The sequence below is a fragment of the Apis dorsata genome, unplaced genomic scaffold (genome assembly GCF_000469605.1).
Source record: "Apis dorsata unplaced genomic scaffold, Apis dorsata 1.3 scaffold_127, whole genome shotgun sequence".
Lineage (NCBI taxonomy): Eukaryota > Metazoa > Arthropoda > Insecta > Hymenoptera > Apidae > Apis > Apis dorsata.
In genome coordinates, this window is record NW_006263420.1 from 463,432 (window position 1) to 468,589 (window position 5,158).

Here is a 5,158-nt window from a genome sequence, read left to right on the forward strand (position 1 = left end):
AATTAAATTTTTGTTCTCGTTATTAAAATTTCTGAGAAACGTTCTTAACGAGATTTCTCACGGTTGCTGGAAGTGGTTATGCGCGTTAAATATTTACGTGGTCGGTTATAAAAATAAATTATTTCGTTCTTTAACTGTGCACGCGTAATGATTCCAAAGACAAATCGTATGTATTCTATATTTCGTCATTTTCTCGGGAGAAAAATATCTAGCAGCGTAAGTAAATACAATCAAACGAGAATTTTTTCTTATAATAAATAATAATTTCAAGCAACAGGGTGTGAAACGGAGGTAAATTGTACGGAGTATGCACGAAGAGGGTATTCCCTTTGTGATCCAGATCGATGTGAATAGTCGGTGATTGGACTAATCATTATCCTTCATTAGGGGTGGCATGATCAACTCTTGTCCTAGGGATAATATGCAACGGCTGTGTGAATTATTCCAGAACAATTACAATTCCCAAGGAGGACGGGGTTTCGACCGAACTGTTATTAGCAACTTTGCTCCCTCCAGATCGGTCGGTGATCCGATATTTTCGACCAAGTACTGTACATCCCGAGTACTGTATCGTTCTCGGACAATTACACGTTCCTCGCAACGCGGCGGACAAAAACCCTGCTGAAAACTGTAAAAGTTTCAGCTTCGAGCTGGTAACTTAGCTCCGTAATAAGTATGAAAAGAAAGAATCTCGTTTTCTACTTTTCGGGGTTTGGAAAATGTTGAAAAGGTTGAAATATTAAAAATATCAAACTTCGATCGGCAAATAATCGGCAAGAGGATCAATCCAATTAATGGAATGATTACAGGATAGATAGAGGATAATTTCCCTAAATAGATTTCGAACAAGTTCAAACCGACCCCACCGGACATATTCATCCCGATATCTTCTTCGCCCAGAATCCACAAATCATTTCCAACAACAGCGGCATCCGTCATCGATGCCAGCTGCATCCTCGTTCCCACGTTCACCGCGGCGATACATCACACCTTTATCTCCCGTTGAATATCGATCAACCCGTCCGCCCTCGTGTCTCACCTTTTCTTCCATTTCCCTCCTCCTCTTCCTTTATCCGTTCCCCGACTTTATTTCCCCCAAGCGAGAGCCACGCGATGGAATCGTTTCACAGAACGGAGATCGTCGCATCGAGATCGGCCCAACAACTTCTAATAACGTTATCAAAAGTTTATTCCGAAGGCAGGGAAGGGAAGGGAGAAAGAGTTTTCCACGGCGAAACGCCGATGAAAAGGCCATTCCCTCCTCCCATTGAACGATCTGGGGGGAGGATGCACGCATACCAGATCCGGTTACACGTTTGAAAGGGAAGTAATCACTTACCCGGTGGGGAAGGGTATTTTCGCGATGGTATGCGGCGAAAAAAAAGAGCGGTCTGCGGAGAGGAGGCAAAGGAAGTTGCTACGCCTGGGTCTCTTCCGGTCTGCGGATGCCTGGAAGCCACACGGAGTTGAAGCGGAACGGGAAATCGACGATTTCTACCACGGCGATGCCAGAGGGCTGGCGAGCTTCGTCCGCCACGCGTTCCTCCAATCGTTCCTCGTGAAAACGGCCCTCTTTTCACTCCGTTCCATCCTCTCATTTTTTACTCCATGCCGATAAACATCGGATGGGACGAACGAACCCAATCACGATAGAGCTTTGATCGGTCATCGTGCGTTAACTATGACGGACTATTTCGTTAGCTGTCGACGCAAGAATGTTTGCACGAGTCCGCCAAATTTTCGTTTCGTATACATTTTATATTTTCGAAGACGTAATGTAAAAAACGACTCGAATTCTTCGAGTGATAAAATGGAATAATATTGTCGCACGCCTTGAACGCGTTGTTAAGTTCGATCGACAAACAGCATTACGAATATCGGTTCGAAATTTTTGCACATGAATTTTGCAGGGGAGTGTTGATGTTAAAAAACCTTGATAAATACGATGGTATCCCCCTCCCTTCCTCCTCTTCTCTGTATATTTTCGTACACCTCTATTTAACCCCGCGTTACGCGTGAAACGAAATCCGAATTATCCATCGCGACCACGAAAAGTGGTTACTCGATGAAATCGAAAACCTTGTATGCATCCTACGCGTGCGATTCTATTTTGAAACTCCGATTTAAATTCGCTTATAACACTATGGAACGTTCGAGAAACGGCTAAATCGAGAAGAATCTGATTAAAATCCTCGCGAACGATATCGAGGAATTTCCAGGCCCGCTTGTTTGTTACGTTCGACCGGAATTACGAGTCAGGCCGTAAACCTGTCCGTTTGAACGGGGCGTATAATTTTATACGCGCGACACGTCGTACGCGAATATAATCCTTATTTATAGTCACATCGCGCTGGCACCGTGGAAAATTTCCACGGCTCGGCCACCGAGGATTTTCTTACCACCCTTCGAATGACCTGTAATTCTCGCGAACAACGAGAGCTTTGGAGGAAAAGAGGGGGCGACGCGTGGTGGCCGGTTGGGTGGTGGCTCGTAAAGCAACGAGGGCCAGCCTTGCATGGCCCGAGCTTACGTGTCTTGTTCGCCAATAATTCAATCTTGTTTGTGCGCCGTGTCGTCCCGAGTTTGTCGACTGTTTCGAAGCCGGAAGAAATATTGATAATTACTCGCGACTGCGTGTTTCCGGTCACGTATTTCGCTCACGTATCGCGGCTTACACGCCGTATTTTCTTCCCTTCTTTTGCACTTCTTTGCACTTTGAATATTTATGGAATTTTTATGAGTTATCGGCAAATTCGCATGAATTATTTTATTGAAAATTTATAATTAATTTTTTTCACGGGAGGAGGTGGATCGGAATTTTATTTATTTTTTTTTTTTTATTTTTTTATTTTTTATTTTTTTTTTTCCAAACTCGATGGAATATTATTAATAAATGGGAGACGGTATCATCGTATTCGTGCACAATTATCGATTTATTACTATCTGTCTTTGACGAAGCATTATACCGATCATTAATTACCTCAAATACGATCGGCCGCGCGCTATTAATATGTTCATCTGTCAATCATTTTAATCAGCTTCCCTCTATTAATTTTCATGTAAATCGAAGCGAATTGTTCCAAGTTGTATATAGAGAAAATTAATTATAACGAGCTTTTTTCTTTTTCTCCATGTAAATTATACAAACTGTACGCGTAAGAGATGATAAAACGTTATGAATTTTAATGGATAATTACAGTTATTAAAACACTTGATGATTATATTCACCGCCGATAAAACGAAATGGTCGTAATTATAACTTGAAACAATTACCGATATTATTTATACCGATATTCTATATCCGTAATTTATTCCTTGAACTTGCATAATAATTTAGAACGATAATAATAAAAAATGATCGTCGTTAACGCAAGAGAATCTCGTCGGTTGTAAATTCGGCAAGCGTTATGTTGCATACCGGTCGTAAAACAAATTGTTATCGCGGTAGAATTTCGATCGATCGTGCATCATCGCTAGGATATTTCGTTATTTGTATCGTTCGATACCGGTCGACTGATGAATGGCGTTCGACTTGAGGCAGTAGAATGGCCCATTCATAGTCAGCCACGCGGAATGCAGCCTCGCTCGGCTCAAGGAATCGGTTTTCTCGTATTTGCGGTCCGCGGTGGTTACCTTCTATTTATCTCGAATCGCGATTTTAAATATCTCAAAAGCGTTGCGATTAATTATTCGAAACACTCCAATTATTGAACGGATCAAAGGATGATTTAAAAAGGGAGGGAGGGAGGAAGAGATCGTCACGAGAGTTTGAAACGATGATAAATGATCGTATTACTTTTCATTCGTATCTCGAATTTATCTTCTCTAACTATCTTTGATGATTATATCGGCCGGAATTCAGAGGGTTATAAATAAATAAGTGGCGTGGGATGAAAAGAAAATAAGAAAGTATATAATCATTCTTGCGCAAAGAGAAAATTCTTTAATCGATCAAACGTATCCACGATAAAAAAGATAAGATAAGAGAGAGAGAGAGAGAGGATGACGATTCGAAATTGATTTCCTTGGAGGCACCATTTTTAGACCAGACGCGTATGAATATCGAGAATGCTCGATACGTGAAAAGGGAAGCTCGCCAAATACCGAGTTCATGTTCGATCGTTGCAACATATTTCGCAAATATAGGGAAAAAAAAAAAAAAAAAAAAAGAAAAATAAATTCATCCAACGAATACTCAATACATTTTCCATTTATACTTTTTCCTCGTGACATGTAACAAATAACACGAAAATAAATTCCGTTTTACCTCCTTTAACAACCTTACCGTTCTCACCTCACCGCCTTCTTCGAAACACTCCAATTCAAACTTAACCCGAATTTCCGTCCTTTAATTGCACGCTCCTTTGCACCCGTTTTCTATTAAATTTTAATGAAACATATATACACACACCTTTCTCCTCCCACGCGCGAACTCTCTCATTCAGAAGAGAGAGAGAGAGAGAGAGAGAAAGGCAGCAGAAACTTTAAATAATTGCACGCCGGAAGGAAATTCTTTCGTTACGATCACTTGAATCAACCGTGCATACACGCAACACATACAGCGTGTATACGTATACGGAGAAACGATTTGGAGAAGTGAGAGAGAGGAGAGAGGCCAGTCAACGAAATATCCAGTCCCTTCCCCTCCAGTCGCATTCACCGCGTCACATTCACCACGGAATTCGTAGAAACGTGACGCGCAGCGTGTGTATGTGTATGTGTGTGTGTATACGTGTGTACACATCGATGCGGTAAATGCAGTCGCCGCACAGACAGCTCTTATGAAACCCATCCGTTCCCCTATCTAAATATTTGGGCATTTTCATAAGGGTGAATTTCCTTTCCCTGTAAGCCTGCCCCCCTCTTCCCCCCTCCCCCGTGACAAACGACGCCCGCTTCTTCCGACCCGCGGGCTACTTGCACTGCGACTTCCGCTCGTGAAGAACGTACGTCGTCGTAACGTGACGTATCGCCTGTCTATAAAGTGCAGACGCGCGCGAACACCCGTGCGTTTCCGGCTCGGCCAGTGGCGATATATTACGCGCTCCTGTATGTTTACAGGAGGGGAAGGAAGGGAGGAGGAAGGGAGGGTGGTCGAAGAGTGGCGGGCGAATTATTCGAATTGGATGGATGGAAACGAAGGTCGGTGATGGGGGGG

The 5,158-nt window shown here is 42.7% G+C and overlaps 1 protein-coding gene across 3 annotated transcripts in view; it reads right to left on the reverse strand.

Annotated features, from left to right (window-relative positions):
- The window catches only part of LOC102679151 (glutamate receptor ionotropic, kainate 2-like), a 98,516-nt gene that overhangs the window by 34,697 nt on the left and 58,661 nt on the right, over nucleotides 1-5,158 (reverse strand). The window lies entirely within an intron of this gene.